The sequence below is a fragment of the Euprymna scolopes genome, chromosome 3, assembly GCF_053919585.1.
Source record: "Euprymna scolopes isolate OS-2025 chromosome 3, ASM5391958v1, whole genome shotgun sequence".
NCBI lineage: Eukaryota > Metazoa > Mollusca > Cephalopoda > Sepiida > Sepiolidae > Euprymna > Euprymna scolopes.
In genome coordinates, this window is record NC_136484.1 from 61,273,588 (window position 1) to 61,286,087 (window position 12,500).

Below are 12,500 nucleotides of genomic sequence, written 5' to 3' on the forward strand. Positions count from 1 at the left end.
CGCGCGAGCACACACATGCGCGCATACACACACATACACATAAAGAAACGAGCATGTATACATATATCTCCGCCTCGACATGTAAGCACATGCGCATATGCATACATGCATAAATATACACCCGCATTGCTCCCGTTCACTTGAATTGTCCTTAAAGTGTTAAGTTGAGTACGTATGCGTAAGTATGGATGCGCACATATACACACACACAGACGCACACACACACACACACACATACATCCATGCAAGCGTATAAATGAGGCTACCTGCGTATATTGATTCAGACATACATGCATTCCCACGCATATATGCACGGATACGCGTACATAGAGATACTTATACTCATGAACGCATACATCTACATACACACAGTTGCACGCTCATACATACATATATGGACAGCAGGTAGCGAGCACATATACTCTCACATACACATACATAGGTACGTACATGTATCGATACCCTCGTGTACACACGGACACACACATGAACTCACACATGCATATATACACATACACACATACCCAGATATACAGACAGTTATTAGTATAGACATATTCGTCTACATAGATGTAAATCTAGATTTATTCGTGGATATAGAGGCGTAATACTTTCGTTAAACGTAGATATGGGCATACATAAATGTAAACAAAAACTCATTCTTAGGTGCATAGACGCAATATTTTCATTAGTGGAGGTTTTTAATGATTTGATGTGGGTGCACACGTGAGTACCGACGCACACACACGCATATACATACATACCTACAGATACACATCCCACACGCATGCATGCACACATCCATACATGCATACACGCATACACATATGCACACATACATGCACCCATACATACATTTGCAAAGATACACACCTACTCGCACATACGCACTGATATCTACGCACGCATATACGTACAGATAAACAGCGTGACACGTCGTAAAATATGGACAAAGGTTCAACACACATGTACCTACATACGCAATAATAAACGCACACGCACTTGGGATAGTGGTCCTAGGTAGCCATACTTATAGATTTTGGGGAGGAGTTTGAAGTAGTTTTATGGGAATTAAGTATTGTAGTTATTGTTCTAATTTGGGGTATTTGTATTTTTAGGGTATTATAGATCAGTTTAGGCGGAAGGTTATATTGGGGTGTCCTACTTCAATGTATATGTCTATGCACATAAGACACCGGTCAGTTATACATTTCGATACGTACTTACCTGGGCAGGTGTAAATCCACATAGTTATATGTAAACAAATTCCCGTGTTAAATTGTGGAGGTTGCATGTAGGGTTTGCTGGGGTTAGGTGGGTGAGTTTGGCGAGGGGAAGGAGAATTGACGCCGATTATTGGGCGGTTATGTGGGATAAGGTTATGGGGTGTTTAGGGTTGGTGGTGATTGAGGGTATGTGTTATTATCGAAAAAAGACTCAGCACCAATTCCTCCAAACTCGAAATTTTTAACAAACACACACCCTTCTACGAAAACTTAACACTTCACTCAAACGTACTCAACTTAACACTTTAAGGACAATTCAAGTGAACGGGAGCAATGCGGGTGTATATTTATGCATGTATGCATATGCGCATGTGCTTACATGTCGAGGCGGAGATATATGTATACATGTGCGCGTTTCTTTATGTGTATGTGTGCGTGTATGCGTGCATGTGTGTGCTCGCGCATACGGCCCAAGGCTAACCTTCTCAAAGCACTTAACAACAAATAATAAAAATACAAATCAAATAAATAAACCGAATCGTAGGCCCCCGCCTCCCAGCCTAAGCGAACTCCCAACAGATCAAGACATACTTACCAAGAAATCATCTCACTAACGAGCACACCAACAACCTAATCCTTAGAACCCGAAATGTAAAATAACCCTCTCTTCTTACCCCTACATATCTCCCTCTCCATTCCATATGTCCCCTATGTCCTTAGCCACACCAGAGATGAACTTCCCAGACCCCCCACAATCACCTAATATTCTTGAACTCCAAAACTAAAGTATTATCGACCGACCAATCACCCCGCCCCACCTTCTCCATTTTCTCTTTCCGCTTTTCTCGCACCCCTCCTCTGACATCATTCATTCCTTCATTCCACCATAAACGAACTTTTCGGTAAAGTCTGAGGAGGCTACATAACGGCCAAAAAACGGTCGCGTAGCTGAAACAAAAATGTAACTAAACAGAAACAAACGGTAATAAAAAAAATAAAACGTATATATATATATATATATATATATATATATATATATATATATATATACAGATTTCAAAACCCGATACTATGACCAAAAAAGCACATTCAAAAATAAAAAACACCGTATAAAATCAACACTAGCGAATAAATACTGGGAACTCAAAGAAAGCGGACATTCGCCGGTAGTCGAATGGAAAATAATGAGACAAGCTACCACATGCAGACATTTAGACGACCCATGTAAATTATGCCTCCATGAAAAATGTTCTATCCTGTACTTTAAAGAACCTCAAAATCTATTAAACTGTAGGCGGGAAATAGCAAACAACTGTGTTCACAAAATAAAACTTACTCTAGGATAGCGATACAAAATAGCTTTAAAACTAACAATAACAATAGAAAACAAATAAATAAATAAATTAAATAAACATGAATATACATAAACGATCACACACGTATATGTATTTATATATATATATATATGTATGTATATGTGCATATATGTGTGTACAGATAGGTATATTTATATGTATTAAAAAAAAGGAGAACGTCTACCTAAAACCACTAACCTAGTTCTAAAACAGATCCTTTGTTTGATAAAATGCATTCCCATTGGCTGATAGGAAGGGGCGCGGTGGATACTAGAAAGCTGATTGGCCAACTAGAAATCCTCAACATATAAAAACAAGTAGCAACCACAGAATTCGCGCATAAGCCTGACGAATCCTATAGTTGGATGAAACGCAGAATATTCAGTGTAGCTTAATCGCCATATATATTTTATAAATTACTAAATTACTATATATATATATATATATATATATATATATAATATCGTAGTCAAAGTAAGATTTACATTCATCGGGTACAAAGCATCCCGAGAATATTTGTTGTGTTTATGTAAGAGTGCTCAATAATAAAAGAGTTGTGCCATGTGTATACGTATTTTTATATATCCGACTTTTATTTGGCTACTTATTTATAAAATATGTTTGCATCTTAGATAAAGGGTCGCAGGTATTACCCAAGGGCATCGTATTTTTTCTTAGAGTTTCATCTGATAACCTAGAACAATACCTGTTCTGTGGCAAGTAACATTAATATCCTCGACAGAACTGTTTCGCATCACATTTATGGCTTCTAATGCTTGTCAACCTTATACTTGGATGGATTTTAAATTTGGGTAAAAATCCTTTAGATGGTTTTGATTTTATAAATTGTCTAAAGTTAAGGCTATAGCTTAAGGGAAACTTTAGAAGAAAAATAGAACTTAAGAGAGTCTTACGGAATTAATGTACAATGTGTATTAATCCAATGTAATTCAAAACTGAAATATCTAGGTCATATTTATATATATTTCTCCTTAGATACCTTTTAAATAAGACACACAAACGAGAAAATTAAGTAATATAAAATTATTCATAATTGTCTAATATTGTTGTTAAAATTTTACATAAATAGAACCTATTTAAACTTTCACGAACGGCACCCGACAACCTAAATTACCAACACTTTCGCAGTGAACATACCTTACTTTCTATTCAGGCACCCCATATATATATTTAAATTATATTTTTCGCGGGTTTTTGTTTTGTAAATATAACAAAAAATTATACTGAATATATATATATATATATATATATATATATATATATATATATATATATATATATATATATGTATCATTATTTTTTTTGCTATAATAATTAAATACCTACAGACACTAGTGTTTCATCCTTTCGGGATTCTTCAGTGCAGGGTGTCACGATTAACACTAGCCGAACAATTCGAACCCCGCACCACGAGACATTATATAATACAAAAATAATAAGCTTATATTGCTCACTGTGCTAACGAGAAGAGACATTTTCCGAAATTCCTAATGATTGGGTTAAGTAATGCACCTATCTTCCTGTACAACGGAACGAGTATATATATATATACACACACACACACACACACACACACATATATATATATATATATATGTGTGTGTGTGTGTGTGCGTGTGTGTAGATAGATAGATAGATAGATAGATAGAGAGAGAGAGAGAGAGAGAGAGGGAGAGAGACAGTGTTTGTGTGGTAGCATTCTCCAGTTTTGAGAGATTGTTAAAACCCACTATAAGGGTTGCCGTACGTGGAATTTTTCTTGCAAGTCTCACGTTATTAAGCATAGACTGAGATGGAGTGGACATGTGGTGAGGATGTAAGACAGTCGACTTCCCAAACAACTCTTTTATGGCGAGCTCGTCTGGCTCAAAAGCCTAAATTGATATTAAAGGACTGCTTAAGATCCACCTTTAAAAATGTGAGATTGATGAAAGAACCTAGGAGAGTCTTGCTTTGGATCGCGGAGGGTGGAGAAGGACCTTGCAAGGAGGTGTGGGCAAGTTTGAGGCTTATCGAACCCAGTATGAGCGGCTGAAGCGAGATATCCGGAAAGGGAGAGTGAAAGGAGCATTGGATGGGAGGGGACGCCAAATTGGTCTGGAGTGTGAGGTGTGCGGAAGAATATGTCTGAGCAGAGCTGGGCTGATGAGTCACCAGTCTACTCATCGGCGCAGTGGGCCACAAAGCAGTCTTGAGTTGCCACAGTTAACCTGTGTCAACTGCGAGCGGATGTACAAAACGACAGGCGGTTTGAAACGGCATTTGATCCTACGTAGAAAAGAACAGCAAGAACGTGCTGCTAGTGGTGCACATGTCTGTATAATGTGTGCTAAGGAATGCCAGAGTTTAGCAGGGCTTAAAAGTAACATTCGTGCAGCCCATCACTGAATGTTTTCGTGTTTCTATATACCTTTTTTGTGCTATAGCGAGTGATGGCAATGTTCGAAAGTGAATTTGCTGCCATCATATATATATATATATATATATATATATATATATATATATATATATATATATATATATTGAGTAAAACTATTCATAATTGTGAATTAAAAATCAGTATCAAAAGAAAAACAAACAAAATCAACAAGATTGTACGATCGTTTCCGAAACGATGTTCATTTTATTTAAATTGACAATAAATATTGACAATTATTTGAAAAAAATTTTGTCCTTTACAAAGTCTCCTCATCAGCAAAAATAGGGAGGGAACATTTAAAGACACCAAAATAAAACTATTATTTTAGCCCATATATATATATATATATATATAATTATTTATTTATTTGTTATTGTTTTGCGATGCTTTATTAACGAATTCAGTTATTTATACGAACGTGCATGTTTACCTGAATTCAAGTTGGGAATAAATTTCTCTTTGACAAATTTCGTACCCCCAAATGGGGAGCGGCATATGTATACAACATATATGGACTCTCCCGTCGATTTCGACGTATGAGGTTCCACCACAACAACTAAGTTGCTCTAATAGAGATATTGACGTAGTGAAACTCTAAGAAAGAAACGCCTGTCATAGACGTGCTTCAGTAGCAGAGATGTGTCATTGAATTCCTCAATGCAGAAAAAAATTAACCAATCAGCATTCACCGGCGCCTGTTAAACGTTCGCGAAGTACACGCAGTTGATCTTAGCAGATTTAGGAGATTGGTTCGTCGATTTTAAAGTGGCAACAGAGATTTGAGTGACAAAGCTCGCCCCCGGACACACATGTACTGCTACCACCCCATTGCTGGCAAAAGTGAATTGAGAACGATGGTAACTCTGTAGAAAAACAAATGATTGAGCAAAATGGTCGCCTGATTTAAAGGCACCACCTCCATCTTTCTTTTTTTAATAGTAAAAGATAGGATTCATTACATTTGGGACTAACTATGTATTTTAAAGCGATTACTTTTAATACAAAACCGATAACGACTGATATAACTAATATATATCAATCTTAATCTTATTTAACTGCTAGATATTCTATATCGCTTATTCAATTAACAAAATACGGACAGATTACGGCATCAGTTATCAGTACTTGCTGTATTATGCCAAGAGACTGAGAGGAATTTATTAGATTCTTAATATTTTTGCAAAACATATTTTTCTCCTTTAATATATTTTATATTAGATACGAAAATAATCAGAACATCGGATGTCTAATTGCTCAAATCAATTAATGTTGTATATATGCTATTGAAGAAAAAAAACATACCTGCGCCTAAAGTAAAATTGATAATAATGAGAGTAAGATAATACGTTTTCTTGAGAAGGAATTATATATATATATATATATATATGTGTGTGTGTGTGTGTCTGTGTCTGTACGTTTGTGTGTTTTCGTTATTTACGACTTGTGATTACAGGTGTATGTTGTTTACCACATTATCTGTATTTCTTAACAAAATGACTTTTCATATGTATATATATATATATATATAATTTGTCATCCACATACAGAACTGTTTCGTTCTATCACAACTCATCAGTGCGGCTAGACAAACACTTTTCCCCAGCCGTGGATCGAACCTACAACCGTCGCGTTGACAGTCGGTAGCTCTAACCATCGGACTACGAATCAGTGCCGTAAATATCTCTCCTCAAGTGTGTATTAAATCCCCGCCCGCCCGTCGCAGAAAGTGCTCAAACCGTCATTTGTTTACAAACAAATAAACAGTAGGCTTCAGTTAATTGCTTAAATACGCGTCGGGTTAAAATATGTTTACGAAGTGCTCAACCTAAAGAGGGGGAAACTTTAATTTGTCATCCACATACAGTACTGTTTCGTTGTATCACAACTCATCAGTGCGACTAGTATATATATATATATATATATGTTATATATATATAACATATATATATATATATATATATATATATATATATATATATATTATATATATATACATATTTTTTCCTGAGCAGTCGCTTGCGATTACTTAATTATTCTCTTTCTGTTTTGATCCCTGCTTCTATGTCAATAATAAAAGTGCTAGAGCTTAACGAAAAAAAAAAAATTGTCATCTTTAGTATCAAAAGCGGGTTTACTGATTAATCGCCGGCATAGTGCGCTTCATACCCTTCAAGAAATTAAAGTAAAACCCAGTCAGCCGTGGTTCATTCCAGAATTTGTCGCCGCCATTGGGCACAGAAATTCTTAATTACTTTCAACGGAATAGATTTTCTTAAATTAAAGCCGTTATTAAGATTGCCAAGAAATACTGTAAAATGGTAACGCAGAGCTTGATAGAATCATATGCTCAGTCGGTTATTATTATCATTATTATTATTATTATCATTATTATTATTATTATTATTATTATCATCTGACCTATGCGTCTTCTTAATCCACTCGCTGTCCTTCTGCTACCCTCTTTTTTCCTTCTCTACATTCTCTTTTTTCTTCTTCTCTTTGTTATTTTTGTTGTTGTTGTTGTTGCCGTTCTTCTTCTTCTTCTACTTCTTCTTCTTCGATGCCAGCCTCCCACGATGCTGAAGAATAAAAAGAACAGAGGGCAGATAACGGCAAGACGGAAGGAAACGGTATTGATACCTGTCAGTTTACAGGATAATATACTCGCACGTTGTTGCGTAGATAAGTGTGTTGGTACTCCATCACAGGAACACTTCTCTCTCTTTTTCTCTCGCGTCAGAATTTCCTTTAGCGATATAAACAATGCATTAACAAAGCCTAAACAAAAGATAGGAATGCAAGATTGTATCAGAGGAGGCAAGTGAAGACGAAATACAGAAAAAAAAAAACAAAAAAACAAACAAAAGGAATCTGATTCTATTTATGTTAACGAGAGGAAATTGAGATTTGTTTTCTATTTGCAAGCCAATCATAGAGTGAAACAAACATGTACATACGGCGCAAAAACCAATATCGCCACTCGCTTTCATCGGACATTATCATACACCTACCATACACGTACGCGCGTATGAAATAACAAACGCACGTACAAACTAAAAAAAAAATTATATTGGTCATCTGTGTTGCAAAATAGCACCCTTTCTAACGTAATACTGTACCTATTAGACGATTATATTAATAATATTAATCAATTAATTATTAGGATACGGAATAACGCCCTGGATTTACCAAGTTCAAATTCTGTCGATTCTACGAGGTCTGTTCCAAAAGTAAAACTTCTTATTTTTTTAACTTAAAAATTACAATGTTGAAGACCTACGAAGACTGGGGCAGTGCTATTAAAATGGGTGATCTTTCGTTCTCTAAAATTTATATTTTTACATAGTCATCACCATTTTCAATAAACTTTTGCCAGCCTCTTTTGGTGCCTTGGTCATAATAATTCGGAGCTCGCTTTGCCATTCATATTTTGATCTCTGCTCTGAAATCGAGGTACCCATCTTCTAACTGTGCTAACATCAATTGCATAGGTTTTGTAAACGTTAAACAGGTGCTGGTAAATGTTGATAGGTTCAATTTTTTTCTGCATGGGGGAATTCAATGACTCATCTCTGCTTCTGACGCATGTTGATAACAGGGGCTGTTTCTTAGAGTTTCACACTGTAAATATCTGCAAAAGAAAGATAAAACTTTCAGGCTATGACTGCGGAAGTTCAGTCATCATAACAATGCAATGTTTAATAGTCTCTAATAATACGGGCGGAATAAAAAAATAGGAGGCGTTACTTTTGGAACGTTTATCGTATAACATTATTTTCTATAATAAATCTTGGCAACGTTGTATTAATATCTAATTCTCAACAGAATCTAGTAAAACTATTAACTATAGAATCGAGCCAGTCGAAGAGTTTTTACCGTACTGATTCATTTTTCTTTGGACTCATCGCTTATCATGGTGTAAAAGACACTCAGTAATAAGAGTTAATTAGTGTAGCAATTATCGATAATGGTAGAACTTTTTTTAAGTCGATAAAACAAGAAATTTAGACTCGAAAACGACCAGTTATAGGCAGCTGGAAAGCAACCCCGCGGTATAGTTTCCCACAGACGGACAGTTCTAGGAATAAAACTTTGCTTATGGAATTTTCGTTTCGTTTTAGGCACAGATAGTAACGGAAAGTATTGCTGGTTGCTGTATCTAGACAAGTATTTGTTGCGAATATTTTACAGGGATTGACCATAGATAGAAGCTCGGTCGAGCACTTGCCGTGATTCCTACACGTCTATTATGTCTTCTGTTTGTAAAGGATACATTTCTTCTAAATTGGATCAGTTTTCATTTTTGTCTCGTTTCAGGGAGATGAATTTTCTTGATGTTAAAAATCGACCTGGTGCTTATCTCAATAATTCTCACCGAGAGGCAAGTAATTTTGTAGTTTTATAATGATTATTTTCATTACCATATTGGGTTATTTGTAAAGTCAATAATAACAACTCTCCCACGACGATTGGATGAAATATAAGGATAGTCTAGTGTGCTGTGTTTTCAGTTCTAACATGACGCACTCTGAATTGAATGCCTCTGTCAAGAACAGTTTCTTTTCCCTGGTAAACAAAACACACAATGAATAATACATTCTAATACAGGTCTTAATGACAGGTTTCTTTACGTGTGTAGCCGTAAATTAACCATTTCGTTTATTCGACGTAAAACAACATAGTCTATTTAAAATGAATCACTATATACGAATAATTGAACACAAATTGCAATTCTATACATAGATGAGATGTCTTCATCAACACTTTTTGTCCGTAAATAAATACACGAGGTCGAAAAGGTTTGTTGTTTTTGTTTTACGGCATATCAACCCTTTTTAGGTTATTTAATGCCGACTCCAAAGATTTTGAAGAAAATTTTTTTAATAGAATATATTTGTTGTTTTCAAGTCAGTTTCTATTTAACCCATAGTTGGAACCCTAACAGGTACTACCACTCCGGGTCAGAGTGGACCTGGGAGCAAAGGCAATTAAAGGGTGACTCCACACTTCCCAAAGCCTGCAAGCTGGGGCCTCACCACTGGATATAGTTCAGGGTCATATCCAGGACCAGGTCGAAAAGGATTTGACCTAGGCATATTTGATCCATTAGGTCAATCATATAATATTTTAAAAAATATAATTTACAAACATTTGCAACTTTGTATGCATTTCTAATGAAGCCGTGTAATTCGGCGAAACATGTTACCTTAATTAATTTTTCAATATTGTATTTATTCTTCCCGCAATAAAAATGAGAAACAAATAGTGGAACATCAATTACTATTATTACCTAGAGCTGATGAGCAACCAATGAATTTTAGATCTTCTCAAAGTTGTGAAACTATAACTGAACGTCAAAAAATGAATGTGTTCTTGAATCTGGGCTTGCCTATTTCATTTAGTATTTATGCAAAAGATTGGCAAAATTGAAACTATAGAACAAACTGAAACTGACACGGTCTAATATATATCATATAGACAAATTCATATATATATATATATATATATATATATATATATATATATATATATATATATATATATACTAGCAGGGGGATACGGCGTTGCCAGGAATTGAATGATAATCAGGGAATGTCTCACACTCCTATATTTTTATCGCTATTAAAATCTGTGAAATCGCCTATTTTTCAATCAATTGATTAATAGGGTGCTCTAGTTGGGGACCCATCGCGGTGCTTCCCAGCAGTGATCTAGTAGAAATTAGGTTGTTGTCTACATTGCACTGTAAAGAACCTAATGTTGAATTTATAAACTTATTTCATATATAATCGTTTGAATCAAAGTTTACAATGCAAAAGTCATGTATCATGCTTCCATTGTGCTTCAAACCGAAACGTATATTTTGAACGCGCCCCTGTCATATCAAGGAATCTTCAGTTAATTTTATATGCAGGGCCTTTCGGCGCTGTGATAATGGGTTGAATTTAAGTTTAAAATGAGAAAATTAAGTGTCATAGTGCAATTTTCCTTTAAACAGGAACATTCATTTTGAACGCACCTCCGTCATATCGAAGAACCTGCTGTTGATTTTATATGCCGAGTCTTTCGGTTTGTGTGGTAATAATACTTCTCAAACGCACTGTATGTGTACATGCTGTGTACGATGTTAACTTTGATCAAAATCGCCTGTTCCTTCTTTCATCAGAATATTTCAATTATCAATACATTATCGAAGACATTCCAATTCAAAGCCCACCTAAGGATCGTGAAGCGTATTATTATAGTAACTACTGCTTAGAAGATTCATTTGAGTTTGCTAATTTTATGCAAAATTATAAAGTTGCCAATAAATTTAGGTGCTCTTATGATATTAGCAACTTATTCACCTGTGTCCTTATTTTGGAGACAATAGATATCTATACTGATTTTTTATATCGTAGTCAGATATCACCTCCTTCCATTCCTGAGAACATATTTATTGAATTAACGACATTTGCCATAGCATCGGGTGAATTCAGTTTGAACGATATCATGCAAATAGATGGTGTGGCAATGGGCTCGGTCCTTGGACCAATAATGGCGAACATATTTGTGCGTTTCTATGAAAAAACAATTGTTATCTGGACCCGTAAAACCGTTAGTCTATTTTCGATATGTAGATGATACATTTTGCCTATTTAATAATCAAACAGAGGCAAAAAATGCTTCACATTACTCAACAAAATGCATCCCGTATTAAACTATACGTATGAAGGTGAAAACAATTCTAATTTAGCCTTCCTTGATGTATTGATAACGAAAACTCCATTAAATTATCTGACATCAATTTACCGTAAACCAACGTTTACTGGTCTGTATACAAGGTGGGATTCATTTTGCCCTAACAAACGAAAGTATAATTTGATTTGGACCTTAACACATCGTGACCTGATGATTTGTTCACAATCAAAATTGGATGAAGAACTAACAATGATTAATAATACTTTGTCCAATAATGGATACCCTCTTGATGCGATTAACTCCGTCATAAAAAGGGGGAAAAGAATAATTTTTCCCAAATAAAATCTAAGATGGTGGCTAAATGTCCAATTTACATTCGTTTACCTGGGTTAGGGATGATAAGTGAAAAATTCGCCAAACAGATTAGCTCAGCTGTGGAACATTGCTATTTTGCCTCCAATGTACGTGTAGTGTTTGCGACAAAATCATCATTGCCATCCTCTCGAAAGGATGTTCTGTCCCGCTATCATATGAATACTGTCATTTATCATTTTAAATGTAGTCACAGTGCCAACAACGTGGACAGAACAACTCTCAGGTTAGATGGTCGCGTCCAACAACATGGACTTAGTAAAATCCGGAATGGAATCTACCAACCACCGGACATCTTGAGCAATACATATGGTTCCGCTATAACGGACCATTTGCTTAAAAACCCACGATGTGAAATGAATTTCAGCAGTGACTCATTTTCTATCCTGATTCAACCTCACTCGTTATTTCATTTGAAGGTCTTGG